This window comes from Geotrypetes seraphini, chromosome 10 (genome assembly GCF_902459505.1).
Source record: "Geotrypetes seraphini chromosome 10, aGeoSer1.1, whole genome shotgun sequence".
NCBI lineage: Eukaryota > Metazoa > Chordata > Amphibia > Gymnophiona > Dermophiidae > Geotrypetes > Geotrypetes seraphini.
The window spans coordinates 121,124,842-121,140,864 of record NC_047093.1 but is presented as its reverse complement, the minus strand read 5'-3'; the positions used below and the strand labels follow the sequence as shown (position 1 = coordinate 121,140,864).

At 44.9% G+C, this 16,023-nt stretch overlaps 1 protein-coding gene across 1 annotated transcript in view; it reads left to right on the top strand.

The window, feature by feature from the left end:
- LOC117368037 (zinc finger BED domain-containing protein 1-like) overlaps positions 1-16,023 on the top strand; it is a 96,761-nt gene that overhangs the window by 46,723 nt on the left and 34,015 nt on the right. The gene's annotated exons all lie outside the window — the stretch shown is intronic.

The following is a 16,023-nucleotide window of genomic DNA, read 5'->3' as shown; positions in this document are numbered from 1 at the left end:
ATATTTTGTTTGTGAGGATTTCTGCTTGCACAGAACCCTCCCCTCATTTATTTGTGGAAGCCACTGTATGATTTGCAAACTCTGAGAAATTCTGTATAACACTGAAGAGTTCAAGTATCCCAGCCTGCTGAAAAAAACATGAAAAGGGTTTTATTTGCAGCCATTTCCCCCATGGGGTTTGGTTCTAGCCATTACAGCTCTTTTTAATACTGCCAGAGCCAGAGAGATGATTAAGGATGTTTGCTGAGGAATGAGACTTTTCCCTTGGGGGGAGGGGGAGGAAGGGGGTGGATGAGTGGGGAGTGACGCCACTTTTCATTCTCATTATTTATTTGGCGTATTTTTTATCTTACATTCATGCTTCCTCTGCAAGACTGCCATTGTATCCACTGTGCCTGCCTGTCTTTCCATTGGAAACCCAGCAGATGCTATTCTCAGCATCATTCAGGAGTACTGTCACGTGTCACATAGTACTTTTCTAAGCACTGCTTTTGTAAGAGAGTGGGACATTGTTTTGTACCTAGTCTTTGCCTTAAACTTTGAAGAGGTCCCGTGTTTCTCAGGATTTGACACACCCAGATGCTTTGGCTAAGCTTTTAAGATTTTCCTAGCACTGTGTAGCAGTGGACAGCCATAGAGCTCTATGGTTGACTACACTGCCCACCAGGCTACTCCAGGAACCTGCTTGCTGCTCTAATAGGACTGGCCATTATATATGAAGCTGTCATACAGGCAGGTATGCACTGTTTCATTCACATATTTTTTTTTTGGGGGGGGGGGTGAAAGGGGATCGTGTTTACATTCTTCCAGTAATCATCTGGTCAATTTGGCCACCTTTATGGCACTTCCTCATTGTTAAAGCAGGTCTAGCCCCAGATGTCCAAATTGAGCACTGGATGTTCTAAAATGTTCAGTTGTTTAGCGTCCCTCCAGACCGGCATAGAAATGGATGGGTTTTCGCTCCTTTGCCAGCAGGTGGAGACTGAGACACTAACTTTTGGCTACAGTACAAGTGGGTCCCTATTACACTCTCCATTACAATCAGTCTTTTCTCAGTCTCCAGCAGGTGGAGTGGTAGCTTGTGCAGTCTGTGCTGAAATTGTTTGGACCTGTTGGATCAGATTTAGTGAAGCTTGTCCCTTTTGCTGTCCAGACAGAGCTTGGGGGACCCTCTCGGGGGACCTACCGACCTCGGGGATGCTACACTCGGAAGGTTTGAGTCCCTCCCCCCATTTAGAGGCGTCTCAACTGTACGCCTGGCCACCTGTTAGTCACAGATTACAGTTTAGAATGCCAGGCTCCCCTTCGCACGGTGGGAGGTGATGGCGAAGCTCGGGCTTCCCCTGCTGTCCACACCGGGGTTTCCTCATCTGATGGTGGTCTGACAGATTTGGTGTTGTGGACCATTGTGGAGGCTGGGGATTCCCTTACTGTTGCAGCTGGGACGGCTAGTGTTTTTTCTGTAGTGGCAGGGTCAAGTTTGGCTCTGGTGCCATGTATTGTTTCAGGTGACAGCTTTTCAATGGCTCTTCCCTCGTTTTTTGTGGGAACCGTGTCCATTTTGCTCACGGCCTCAGGCGACCTCCTTTGGAACTACAGGAACAGGTCTTAAATGTGACTTGTGCTCCTGCTATGATTTCTGGATTGTCACCATTAATTTTGTGCCCTGATTTTGGGTTAGCCATGTGCAAGTCTTATTTACAGGCGGCTGAGGGGTCCTGCTTTGGTACTGGAGGTCTCAATGTTGTCTGGGGTTTTTTTCCCTTCCATGGCCGTTCCTGTTCAGTCTCCTGCTACGGTGGCCTCTGTCCATTCCCCTCAGCCATCCAAGCAGCCGATGGTGTCTTGGGATGAGGATTCTTTCTTGGCTGATCCATTTTCTCCGGATGAAGACTTGGATCTTGGGGAGGGCCTTCTAGATCAGTTAGGGGCACCTAATGTTTTGGATGGAGACTTTTTAGAGCCGCTGGTTGATGAAGATGCATCAGTTGTGCGCATATTTCATCAGGAAGAGTTGCAGGAACTCATTCTTCACGTGTCTTCAGTTTTGCACTTTGAAGAAGAGGCTAAGGACCCCCCTTGTATTGTGGACCCTCTTCTGAGAGGGATCCGTTAAGCATCCCACTCTTTACCTATGCATTAGGATGTTTGGGATGTAGTGCAAGCTCAGTGGAAAGTTCCAGATGTGCTTTTTTGCTTGGCGCGGTCCGTGGCCAGACTCTACCCCATTCCTGATGGGGCTAGAGATATATTTAAGTCTACTGTGGTGATGCGGTGGTCTCTGCTATCGCGCATAGATATACTGTGCATGTGGAAGGCAGTTTGGTCCTGAGAGACCCTCAGGACCATAAAATGGAGGCTCTATTTAAACAGATTTTTGATGTGGCTGTACAGATTTGTGGCAGTCTGGTAGTCCAGGCTTGTTTCCGGTGGTCTGAGAGAATTCTTGACCATGAGTCGGCTGACTGGTCCTTAGTGGATCAAGATTGCTAAGATTGAGCTGGGAGCTTCTTATCTCTCTGATCCCATGTATAATCTGTTGCATGCCTTGGCTAAGTCCATGGCTTTTGAAGTAGGTACCCGCCATACCCTGTGGCTTTGGGGTTGGTCGGTGGATGCGGCATCTAAGGCTAAGCTCTGTAAGTTTCCCTTTTGGGGCTCCTTTCTCTTTGGGGAGGAGTTGGATAAGCTGGTTCAGGTCTTGAGTGACTCTAAGATGCTTTGGTTACTGGAGGACTGATCTCGCCAGGCTTTGAGAGATGGTTCTGCCTGGGGACGTATGCATGAATTTCGAAGGTACTGCCCTGGCTGGGGAGCGACCTCTTTTCCTTCTAGAGGACATTTTTTCCAACGCATGCAGTCCTTCTGGGGGTCCGCCGGGAGGGAGGGGTCGCGACTCCTCCGGATGCTCCTCCTTTGCCTCTCTGGGCCAATGACTCATTGCGGGTCCTTCCCACGGTTCCAGTTGGAATCCAGTTGCGGTAAATTTACCGGGGGTGGGCTGAGACGACAACGGATCAGTGGGTCCTAGAAGTGATTTGGGACAGTTAAGCTCTGGAGTTTTCATGACCTTTACCAGATCGTTTCTTCTCCTCTCCTTGTCAGGCAACTTATGGAAGAGGAGGGCTTTTCGGCAGACACTGCTCAGGTTGATGGACCTCAAAGCGGTAGTCCCAGTGCCTCAGGAGATTTGCACCAGCAGGTACTCCATTTACTTCGTGGTGTCCAAGAAAAGAGGGGGATTTTTGGCTCATTTTGGATCTCAAAGGTGTCAACAGAGTGCACCGGGTTCTGTCTTTTTGTATGGAAAACCTGAAGTCTGTCATTCTTGCTGTCCAACCTGGGGAATGTCTGATGTCTCTCGATGTGACGGAGGCCTATCTGCATATTCCCATTCGGACCTCCCATCAGCGCTTTTTTTGTTTTGCAATTTTGGGAGAGCATTATCAGTTTTGTATGCTTCCCTTTGGTCTAGCTATGGCGCCATGCACCTTCACCAAGATTATGGTAGAGGTGGCAGCGGCCTTGCACAAGGAAGGCATTCTGGTGTACCCCTATCTGGACGATTTGTTGATTTGAGTAAAGTTGTTGCAGGAAAGTACCCGGGTTACAAATCGGGTTGTGGAGTTTCTGCAGTCCCTGGGCTGGGTGGTCAACCTGTCCAAAAGCCAGTTGACTCCGTCTCAGCGCTTGGAGTATCTCGGTGTACTTTTTGACAACAACTTGGGGAGAGTTTTCCTTCCGGAGGCCAGGGTGTGCAAATTGCAGATGCAGATTCGCTGTCTGATGGCTTGCCGATGTCCACTGGTGCAGGACTTTCTGCAAGTCTTGGGGTCCATGGTAGCCTCCTTGGAAGTGGTCTGGTGGGCTCAGGCTCACATACGTCCTCTTTAGTATGTGCTTCTTTGGCGGTGATTGCCACAGATTCATAATCTGGACTCAACTGTTCCACTTCGGAGATTAGTTTGTCACAACCTGCGCTGGTGGCTCCAGTCTTCCAGTCTGGTTCAGGGAGTGCGTCTCAATCAGCCCCAGTGGACAGTGCTTCTCATGGATGCCAGTCTCCTCAGTTGGGGAGCTCAATGTCTCAGTCACTCAGCTCAGGGCTGCTGGTCACTGGTGGAGGCGTCCTGGTCGATCAATGTTCTGGAGACCAGAGCCATTCAGCTAGCATTGGTAGAATTCCAGTCCTTGCTGGAGGGCAAGTCAATTCTCTCAAACAGTGTTACAGTGGTGGGTTATGTCGATCAGAGGGGCACCAAGACTCATCTGGTGGTGCTGGAGATCTCTCTGTTCATGGAATGTCCAGACAGATTTTCTCAGTCATCATGCGCTGGATCCCGGCGAGTGGTCTCTCAGACTGGAAGCCTTCAAGTTGATTGTTCAGTCATGGTGTTGGCTGATCATGGATCTCATGACCATGAGCGTCAATGCCAAAGCGCCAAGGTTCTTCAGTTGGCACAGGGATTGCCAGACCAAGGAGCTGGATGCTCTTGTGCAGGCTTAGCCAACGACCGGCCTGCTGTATGTCTTTCCTCCGTGGCTTCTGGTGGGCAGAGTTCTTTGGATTGCCGTTTGATTCTCGTGGCTTTGGACTGGCCCAGGTGCCCATGGTATGCAGATCTGATTCGTCTGCTAGTGGCAGATCCTCTCCCGCTGCCCCTCACCCTATCTTTGGACTCAGGGTCCTATTTCAGTATTCGATCCGAGTCCGTTTTGTCGTATGGCTTGGCTTTTGAAAGAGCTCGTGTGAGGAAGAAGGGATATTTGGATAAGGTGATCTCCACCCTCTTAGGGTCTCAGAGAATTTCCAGCTCTCGTGCTTATATGCGTGTTTGGCGTCTTTTTGAAGAGTGGTGTTCCCCACCCGTCCCCGTGAGGAATCCTCTCCATCCCCGCCCATCCCTATAAACTTCTGAAATAGTTATTTCATTTAATTATGCTACTGAATTAAAGGCTCTTGTAGAAACCCATTTACAAATAAGCAAAGAGACTTTATTAATTTGGAAATATTAATTGGGAAGAATACATATTTTGTAAATGGGTTTCTAATGTAAATATAAAATATAAATACTCAGCTGATGAGAACCCCCAAGCTGTCAGCTGAGGACTTCCTTTGCAGTTGGCCGGGGGTCCCTTTTGCCAAGCTTGACAGGCAGCAGTAGTGTCCCTGAGTCACAGATACTGGCACCTCAGTGGCTCATGGATGTTGCCAGCGACTGCTGTGCTTGGTGGAGGGGAGTTCTGGCCGTCTCTAGAGAAGGTCCTCTGCTGGCGGTGCTTGGGGATCCCCACCTGTCACAGCAAGGGTCAGCAAGTACTTCAATACTGTAGAAATAAAACCAGAAAAGCATTTCCTTTTCTTTTGAACACCTCCCCTCAGCAGCTTGGCATGCTCGATCTGAGAAAGGTGGGTCTCTTACAAATATGCTATATCAGTACCCAGCTTCCTGAGATGAGTCAATATCCGTGAACGCTTAATGGGAGACTTGACTCCATCCACATTAAGCGTAGTCACTTTCAAATCAGCCATGGATGCCCAGCTAAACTCCACTGCAGATTGAGTATGTGCTACCAACCACAATGCCCTCGGTACCTCATCCCACTCACTCACCCACCCTCCCCACAAACATACACAGGCATACCCCCCCACACCAGACATACCATAGCCATCCAGAACACCCTTTTCAGAAACAACTATTTCTCATAACCAATCCGCAGATGCTATAATAAATGTCTATTTAGAATTAACTACCTTAGTTTCTTATTTAAAAAAAAATATATTTTACTTTGAGTTTGGAGCATTGGTTTCTTATTTTAAAGCATGCACACTATATATTTCCTGCCACAGTAAACCAGTTTAACTCTGAAAATACTCAGCACGCATCTGCTTCCCTGGCTGCAAACGGTCCCTAGCATCTGAAATAAGAGAAATGTCTATTCCAAGTAAGAGAACTCTGTCTCCTTCTTCTACCTTGCCTTTGGTTCCCTCGAAGGTGGATTACTTTTTGCAATCACCTCTCCCCTGGCTCCCCGTTTCCTATTTGCTAATAAGGAAGAATCAAAGACAGAGAGAGAAAAAGAAAAAGTCAAGCAGCCCCTGTTTTTTGGAAAGCTCGGTTGGTCTTCTTTTCCCTACCTGCCCTGCCGCAGCACACAACCGACCGGAAGTCTTCCCAATGTCAGTGCTGACATCAGAGGGAGGGAGGGCTTTGCTTAAGCCCTCCCTCTGATGTCAGCACTAACATTGTGGAAGACTTCCGGGTCGGCTGTGTGCTGCGGCAGGGCAGGTAGGGAAAAGAAGATGAGCCTCGCGGCTTGAGTGCTTCGGAACCCCACAGGATCCCTGCAACCCTAGGAGGCATCCCCACGTGAGCCGAAGGGGGAACCCGCGGGATTCCCGTCCCCGTTCAGCTGTCTAAACGCACAGAGAGAAAGGGTGGGAGGTGGGCCGACCTACACCTAGGCGTACAAAACATATAGCCAAAGATTTTGACAGGTTGCCTAGTCAGCACTTATACGTTTGACAGACCAAGTCAAAACAGGTATAAGTGCCGGAAAAGGGGCCGCTGAGCTGATGGCGGCTGGCGCAATCAGTTCAGCGGCGTGGCAACCTACCCACCCCCCCTCCCCACCGCAACCATCGCAGCAGGAGAGATGCCTCATCTCCCCTACTGCGATGCGATCACCCCTCTACCCGAAATATCGCGACCTGGGTTGTGGTAGTTCGGGTAGAGGAGTGATCGCATCGCAGCAGGGGAGATGGCCAATCTCTCCTGCTGTGATACATCACCCCCCCTAACACTATCAGGGCACCCCCCTAACACTGTCGAACCTCAACCCCCCTGCCGACCCCACAACCCCCTCACCCCCCTTCCCCGTACCTTAAAATTGTTGGTCAGATAGACGGGTGCCAAGCCTGTCCGTCCGACAGGCCAGCCATCTCAGGAATGGCTGGCCTTAAGGCCTGATTGGCCCAGGCGGCTCAAACCCCGCCCACAGGTGGGGCTTGAGGCGTTTGGGCCAACCGGAATCGGCCCAGTTGTCTTAGGCCCCTCCTGTGGGCGGGGCCTTAGGCACATGGACCCAACCGGCCCACTTTCTAGACGTTTTTTTTTTTTATTATGAGCCCCTTAGGGTTTAGCTAGTATCCCCGATTTTTAATCTGTTTGTATGTAAATTTTTATTGTACACCGCTTAGAAATCTGATTAAGCGGTTTAAAATTTTTTTTAATAAACTTGAAACTTGATACTGCTCTGTTAAGAATGTCCATAGTACCTGAAGCTGTCATACATATAACATATAGGGGCATAATCAAAAGAGAAAAACATAAAAAAAACCCACCTAAGTCAGCACTTGAGACGTTTTTCTTGCCAAAACGTTCAAGTGCTGATTTTCAAAACTGGTTTTCTGGATGTCTAGCGGGATGTTTTACCTGCTGTGCATCCAGGGATCAAGAGGGCATGTTGGAGACATGTAAATGGGCAGGCTTAGACTTGCAGAAAAAAACAGGGATAAACAACACCACAACCACAAATATGCACAAATCAGAGTGGAATTGTCCAGAAGAGAATGATATGCACTAAAGAAGTATCCTCCAATATGTCTGATGATTTGAAGATCTTTATTGTTCAAACATCAATAAAACACATTCATCGACTTGACATGTACATGTTTCGGCCATCAAGGCCTGCCTCAGGAGTCTTAAAAGTACGGATGATGATGTAAGAAGTATGCTCGTACTCAAGAAGATATATGACCAAAATCAATCAAAGAAGGATATCATCTTAAAAGTACGGATGATGATGTAAGAAGTATGCTTGTACACGAGAAGATATACGACCAAAATCAATCAAAGAAGGATATCATCCCGCGTGTAATACGGGAGATGTCAACTTTCACCTTATGTCAACTTCCACCTTCCACCATCATTCTCTTCTGGACAATTCCACTCTGATTTGTGCAGACTTAGACTTGGACATTTTGCAGCTTTAATTGAACATTTCCTAAGATATCCTGGATGGAACTTGGACATTTTGGGTTTGACCTGTTTTAGAAATACCTAAGTGCCATAAAGGTACTCAAACTGACAAGATGTCCACTGGAGGGACTAAGTAATGTCCCCCCACACACACACACACACTACCCCCACCCCACAAAACTCTGAATGAAAAAGTACATACCTGTCTCTAGAACAGCAACACCAGGTATGGCATGCCTACTAGAGTAGCACACAGGTGTCTTAAGTAGCCTATTGAGTGGGCTAGTGAGCCACAGAGAGGAGGAGCCAGGCCCATAAGGCAATCTAACCAGTACATTTATGTTTGAAAGTGTGAGCCCACCAAAAACCTACTCTTCTGTCATATAGGTGCCACCAGTAGGCATAAGGGCTATTGTGGTGGTAGACATATGGGTATTGTAGGTAAGTTTGGGGATTAACTCTAAAATAAAAGGGGATTTGCTCTTCCACCTGCGAAAGAACAGGCTGAAGAGCAAATGGCTAAAAATGTAAAACAGGGAGACATTTTTTTTCAGATATATTAGTGAAAGGAGGAAGATAAAAACTGGAATTGCTAAACTAAAAGATGCTGGGAACCAATATGTGGAGAGTGATGAGGAAAAAGCAAACGTGCTTAACAAATACTTTTGTTCTGTGTTCACGGAAGAAAATCCTGGAGAAGCACCGAGATTGTCTAGCAAAGTTACACAAGAAAATGGAGTAGATTCTGCACCGTTCACAGAGGAAAGTGTTTATGAACAACTTGAAAAACTGAAGGTGGACAAAGCGATGGGACCGGATGGGATCCATCCCAGGATACTGAGGGAGCTCAGAGAGGTTCTAGTGGGTCCTATTAAAGACTTATTCAACAAATCTCTGGAGATGGGAGTGATTCCTAGGAACTGGAAGAGAGCAGATGTGGTCCTGATTCACAAAAGTGGTCACAGAGATGAAGCGGGAAACTACAGGCCGGTAAGCCTCACTTTGGTTGTTGGAAAAATAATGGAAGTGTTGCTGAATGAAAGGATAGTGAACTTCCTAGAATCTAATGGGTTACAGGATCCAAGGCAACATGGCTTTACAAAAGGTAAATCGTGCCAAACGAACCTGATTGAATTTTTTGGTTGGGTGACCAGAGAACTGGATCAAGGACATATGCTAGATGTAATTTACTTAGATTTCAGCAAAGCCTTTTACACGGTTCCTCATAGGAGGCTCTTGAACAAATTTGAAAGGCTGAGGTTAGCACCCAAAGTGGTGAACTGGATTAGAAACTCATTGTCAGACAGACGCCAGAGAGTGGCAGTTAATGGAAGTCGCTTGGAGGAAGGAAAGGTGAGTAGTGGAGTCCCTCAGGGTTCGGTGCTGGGGCCGATCCTGTTCAATATGTTTGAGTGACATTGCTGAAAGGTTAGAAGGAAAGGTTTACCTTTTTGTGGATGATTCCAAGATTTGTAACAAAGTAGACACCGAGGAGGGAGTGGAAAACATGAAAAAGGATCTACAAAAGTTAGAGGAATGTTCTAATACAGGGGTGCCCAAATGGTTGATTGCGATCGATCAGTAGATCACGTTGCCTTTGCGATCTTGTTCTTCCTTTTTCCCTGAGCCAGGTCATGTATATCCTAGAGCAGGGGTAGGGAACTCCGGTCCTCGAGAGCCATATTCCTGACGGGTTTTCAGGATTTCCCCAATGAATATGCATTGAAAGCAGTGCATGCACATAGATCTCATGCATATTCATTGGGGAAATCCTGAAAACCCGACTGGAATATGGCTCTTGAAGACCGGAGTTCCTACCCCTGCCCTAGAGGAAAGGAGGGACAGGGGAGATATGATTCAGACATTCAAGTACTTGAAGGGTATTAACGTAGAACAAAATATTTTCCAGAGAAAGGAAAATGGTAAAACCAGAGGACATAATTTGAGGTTGAGGGGGTAGATTCAAAGACAATGTTAGGAAATTCTACTTTACGGAGAGGGTGGTGGATGCCTGGAATGCTCTCCAGAGAGAGGTGGTGGAGAGGAAAACAGTGACGGAGTTCAAAAAAGCGTGGGATGAACACAGGATCTAGAATAAGAAGATAATAGTAAATATTGAAGAACTAAGGCCAGTACTTGGAAGACTTGCATGGTCTATGTCTGTATATGGCCGTTTGTTTGAGGATGGGCTGGGGAGGGCTTCAGGTTGGGTAGACTAGATGGACCATTTGGGTCTTTATCTGCCGTCATCTACTATGTTACTATGTTATGTACATGTGGTACTCTTTATGTGAAGTTCATAGCTGTGTCTAAAGTGTCCCACTGCTCTGTTGACATGTCTGGGTGGCCAGTCCATTACAAGGTTGGCTCCTAAATCCAAATGCACACCATTTGGACATTTTCAACTTGGAAGTTTTTTGGATCGAAAATGGGTATAACTTTGGATGTTTTGGTGACTTGGAAATCCCAGCAAAAAAAAAAAAAATTATTATTATATTTTGATGCCCAAGTTTATGTAACATTTGATATTCCACATTGGCAAAAGCATCTATGCGGTTTACATTTCATTAAGATGATATAGTGTTTAAAAAAAATAAAATTAACTTAAAATAGAAATAAGGTAGAAAACAGAACTACAAAATTGATAGTAAAGTATAAAAAACTAAATATATGATTCTAAATCCAGACTGATCATTGCTGAGTTCTGCATGAAGTACAAGGGAGTAAAATAAAGATTGTCAGTCAAATGCATCCTTAAATAAAAAGGTTTTTAGAAGAGTTTAAAAGTTCAAAATTGGATTCAATCAGATATGATTTAGGAGAGCATTCTAGAATTGTGTATCATTAACTGAAAAAATACATTCTCTGGTGGATGCATATATAATATACCTTACAGAGGGAACTGTAAAGATTTTTTGGAAGAGATAGGAGTGTATGAGATGGTGAATATGGTATCAAATAGTTATCTAGATAAGAAGGAGATTGAGTGGATTGTATCTTAAAGATCAAAAGCAAAATCTTATATGTTAAATGGTGATTTATAGGCAACCAGTGAGCTGATTTCAGTAGAGGAGAGGGTAACGTGATCATATTTCTAACGGTTTGCCATTTGAAAATGGCTGCTTGGATGTTTCTGACTGGATATTTTGTGGGAAAAATCTAAAGTCAGATTCAGACATCCTTTTGAAAATGTTCCTCTACGTAAATGACAGCAGATAAAGACCAGAACAGTCCAGTCTGCCCAATAGTCACACACATAATACATAATAGTTAAATTGACTTTTTTAAAAAAATATTTCTGGGCCATAGACTGTAGAAGTCTGCTCAATACCGTTTTTAGGGTACCACTACTGGAATTGATGTCGAAGCTCACTCCAGTCTATACTAATTATCCTGCTATAAGAACATAAGAGTTGGCATACTGGAACAGACTGAAGGTCCATTAAGCCCAGAATCCTATTTCCAACAGTGACCAGCCCAAGTCAAAAGTACCTAGCAAGATCCCAAGGAGAAAAACAGATTTTATGCTGTTGTTTGTGGAATACAGAATGTAAAGTCTCCCCAGCACTGTCCTCGCATTCCAAATCACTGGAGCTTCCATCAAAACCTTCCCCAACCCATCCTAAACTGAATCGCCTATATACAAGACACAGACTATGCAAGACCCCCCTCCCTCCCTACTGGCCTACATGTATTTTATACCATTCATTTTCTAATTAGAGACCCTCTATGTTCATCCCATGCTTTTATGAATTCTGTCACATTTTTCATCTCCACCACCTCCCTCGGGCATTCCAGGCATCCACCACCCTCTCAGTGAAAAAGATTTCCTAACATTACTCCTAAGTCTAGAGCCTGGTATCCATTGTTAGTTTCATATTCAGGGAGAGGAAGGAGGGCAGTAACCCTGAGAGACTATGGAAGTGTTGTACCTTACTCCCTCCAGTGCATTGCTGTTCAGTTAGGACATTTTTCTGTGACTTGGGCATGCCAAGTACCAGGTCTAAATAACAATGTCCATCATTTTAGACATGAATGTTCCTTTTTTCGATTAGCGTTGGAAGTCCTTTCCTAGTCCCTTCCAAAACATGCCCAGCCCTCACCCCTTGACATAAGGATGTACTACAGTGTTAAACATCCATATCCTGGCTTTATCTAATTAAGATTTGGATGTCCATGCAATATAGATGTCTAAATACCAGTTTTCAGTCATCCAAAAAAGAATGAAGTTTCTACAATAAGCACCATAGTGTATCTCAATTTTCAGAAACCATTTGACTCCTGCAAAAATGAAAGCCACAGGATATGAGGCAATGTGGATTAGGAGCTGATTAAAAGACAGAAAAAAGAGAGTAGGGCCAAGTGGTCAATTTTCTCAATGAAGAAAGTGAATAGTAGAGCATCACAGGGAGCAGTAATGGAACTACTGCTGTTTAACATATTTATAAATGGTATTTCAATGGGAACGAGTGAAGTTATCAAATTTGCAGATAGAGAATTATTCAGAGTTTTAAAATCATAAGTGCATTGTGAGAAACTGCAGACAACCTTGTGAGACTGGGAGACTGAGCATCCAGATGGCAGATGAAATTCAACGTGGACAAGTACAAAGTGATGCAGACAGGGAAGAATAATCCGAGCAGCATCTACTTAGGTGTCATTTTGATTTGGATTTAACACGCCTTTTTCAGTTGTAGCTGAATGTAAGTTACATTCAGGTACAGGATGTCCGAGGTGGTACTTGGAGAGACCTCCCAGGAAAAGGACTTGGGAGTTCTGATCAACAAGTCCATGAAGCCATCTGCACAATGTGCTTCGGCGGCAAAAAGGGCGAACAGAATGCTAGGAATGATCAAGAAGGGGATCACGAACAGATCAGAGAAGGTTACCATGCCGCTGTACCGGCTATGGTGCACCCTCACCTGGAGTACTGCATCCAGCACTGGTCGCCGTACATGAAGAAGGGCATGGTACTATTCGAAAGGGTCCAGAGAAGAGCGACTAAAATGGTTATGGGGATGGAGGAGTTGCCGTACATTGAGAGATTGGAAAAGCTGGGCCTCTTCTCCCTTGAAAAGAGGAGACTGTGAGGGAACATGATTGAAACATTCAAAATACTGAAGGGAATAGACTAGTAAAGAAAGACAGACTGTTCACCCTCTCCAAGGTAGGGAGAATGAGAGAACACTCTCTAAAGTTGAAAGGGGATAGATTCCGTACAAACGTAAGGAAATTCTACTTCACCCAGAGAGTGGTAGAAAACTGGAAAGCTCTTCCGGAGTCTGTTATAGGGGAAAACACCCTCCAGGGTTTCAAGACAAAGTTGGACAAGTTCATGCTAAACTGGTGAGACTGGACTCATTTGGAGCACTGGTCTTGACCTAGGGGCTGCTGCATGAGCGGATTGCTGGGCAGGATGGACCACTGGTCTGACCCAGCAGCGGCAATTCTTATGTTCTTATAGTTTGTGGACAGTATATTGGTGGCCAACAGAGACAATTGTAATGCCTCTCTACTGCACTAGGGTACAAACACACCATGAGAATTGTGTGCAATTCTGGTTATCGAGACTCAAGAATGGTTTAGCAGAATTAGAAAAAATACAGAGAAGGGGAACCAAATTGATAAAGGAGAAGAAAGGCTAATAAGATTAGAATGTTTTCAGTGGCTGAGGGAAGATATGATAGAGGTCTATAAATTCATAAGGCATGGAACAAATCAGTTGTTTATTATTTCAGAAAGTACAAAGGGTAGGGAGGGGACATGGCATGAAGTCACTAAGTAGTACGGAGAAAATATTTTCTCATTGAGCACCCAATTAATTATTATGGTAAAATCAGTTTATTCATTTCACATTTGCTATACCGCAATTTCTATACTTGACAGATCAAAGCGGTTTACAATCTAAAAAGAGTTCAACAAAGTGAGAAAAGGGACACCAATATGTAAAGAGGAAAGCAGAATATCAATTGTTCAGCGTACAAAGTTATTGTAGCTGGGTTTAAAAAAGGTTGGCTCGGAGGAGCACAAGTCCATGAGCTGTTCTTAGGATAGGCGGGAAAGCCATTTCTTCTCCCTGGGGGTAGATGGTGGAATCTGTCTAGATCTTGGGATCCTGCCAGGTACTTGTGACTTGGATTGACCATGGTTAGAAACAGGATGCTGAGCTTAGTGGACTTTTGGTCTGAGCCAGTATGGCAATTCATATGTAGCATAATAATACGTTGCCAGGACACAAATTATTTTAAAAAACTTTTTAACTTTATCCTATTTATATTTATTTTTATACTTGCCACAATTATGTTGAAATATATTTATTGAATATCAAAGTGCACACATACAAAAATGACAGAATAAAACAATTTTCTGATATATTTGCACTTTATAAACCCCACCAACCCCCCTCCCACCCTCCCATCCCTCTGTACAGAGTGACTCAGATCATAAGCATGCAAAACAAAAAGAACTCCCATTCAAACATTCAAAAGTCAACTTCAGGCACGAGGAGTAAGGTCTATCCAAAAATGTTCACAAATGGTTTGATAACGCCTACCCGGACCTCCTTCAAGATCTACAAAGTGTCTATGTTCCAAAGAAGCATGAATAATCATCAATGTTCTCCAATGACTATAAGTCGGTGGATCAGAAGACAGCCAAGTAGACAAAATGGCTTTTTTTCCCAGTAACATCACTCTTGCTACAAAACTCGACATTCCTTTGGGTTTAGGAGACGTAATCTGATAAAATCCAAAAAGTGCTCTGGGCGTAGGCAACCATCGTCTGCCCCATAATGAAGACGTGTAGTTTCCCAAACAAGTTCAAAACTGCAGAATACGCAGACAGGACCAAAACATATGACCCAGTGTGGCATGAGCCCATGCACATTTGGGGCAGTTAATGCACTAGAGTAATTCCCATCCTGAAGGCTCTCATAGGGGGAATATACAGCCGGAGAAGGAACTTAAGCTGAAGTTACCAATGGAGTATATTGGAAGACAACTTCCGCAAGTTCTTCAACACCTGTCGGACCTGTAAGGCCATAAGCGCACACTGTAAATCCTCCGACCAGGTAGCTGCTAAAATCTCCAAATTAACACCTGGTTGCAGGTCACGGAGTCCCACATGATGAAATCTTAAGGGAATCAGTTGTTGAGTGAACAAACAACATCTCAAAAAGTGCTTCTTGACAAGTCTCCATTAAGTGGCACTCCGGTAATGATTGTACATAATGTCGAATTTGCCAGTAAGCAAATAAGTCCACCTCCGGAAGTCCAAAAGTGTGTTGCAATGAGCGAAAGGAGGCAAGAGTCCCTTCCTCCGTGTACAATTGAAAAATATATTGTAATCTCTGGGATGCCCACCTCCGAAAAGAAGGGTTCTGCGTTCCTGGAACAAAATCACAATTACCCTGTATCAGCAGGTATGGAGAGATTACCGATGACATTTTTAAGCGACCACATAATCATCGCCATGTCCGCCACGCAGGGGCAAATAGATAATACTTCGCCACCATGGTGCAGAGAGGCGGGGCAGATACATGTAACAAGTAGCTAATATGATAAGGAGCTAACAGACAACTCTGCCTGAGTGGCAGAGAAATAGGATGCACCTCTAAAACAATCATTGATGTGTCTCATCTGAGAAGCATATGCATACCAGCGAATATTCAATAGACCATAACCTCCCACCCCCCTCTCCCTGGGTAGGCACACGCAGAAATGTCATACGTGGCCTCTTACCTCCCCATAAATAATATTGTAACATTCGAGAAAGTTGGACATGGTGAGCATGGGTTAACAACATGAGTAAAACCTGAAAACGGTATAACCATTTTGGAAATAAGACCATGTTATACAAAGCCACCTGCCCTGCCACTGACAAGGGGAAAGATTTCTAAAGTTGAAGCTGGTGTCTCGTTTCCTCCAATATCAGAGACACATTGTATGCATATAAGGTAGACAAATCCCGAGGCAACCACACCCCTAAATATTTGATTGCCGCTGGAGCCCAAGAAAAGGGAAATCCCCTTTCCCAGGTATCC